This window comes from Mizuhopecten yessoensis, unplaced genomic scaffold, assembly GCF_002113885.1.
Source record: "Mizuhopecten yessoensis strain PY_sf001 unplaced genomic scaffold, ASM211388v2 scaffold10707, whole genome shotgun sequence".
Lineage (NCBI taxonomy): Eukaryota > Metazoa > Mollusca > Bivalvia > Pectinida > Pectinidae > Mizuhopecten > Mizuhopecten yessoensis.
The window spans coordinates 19,786-20,204 of NW_018408681.1; positions in this window are offsets into that span (position 1 = coordinate 19,786).

Sequence of the window (419 nt, forward strand, 5' to 3'; positions counted from 1 at the left end):
AATGTATCATTTGGTGTCAGCCTTGTAATGTGTGGTATGTGTGCTTTGTGGTGTATCGAAAGTTGTATCTGTTGGCATTCGTAAGTCCGTTTTCCCGTAAAACTTAGTTTCAATTTTGGGATTCCTGTTTGTCACTTACTGTATCATGCTTTAGATATAGTGAAAATATGCATTGCTTAGCGTTCAGCATATAGGGTAATGGCGACAACTGCTATATCCGTTGTAAGTATGATGTGACGAGATCGACTACTTTGCTGGGTGCCTTCGGCATGGTATTTCAGTTAGGTAACACGTTCGGCATCCGATTCCCGCTGTCACAAGAATACAATTACACCAACATACCCTGCCTCCAATACAATACAATACAATAAATGACCTTGGCTGACCTGAGGATCTTAAGCGATGTACAATCCATCATT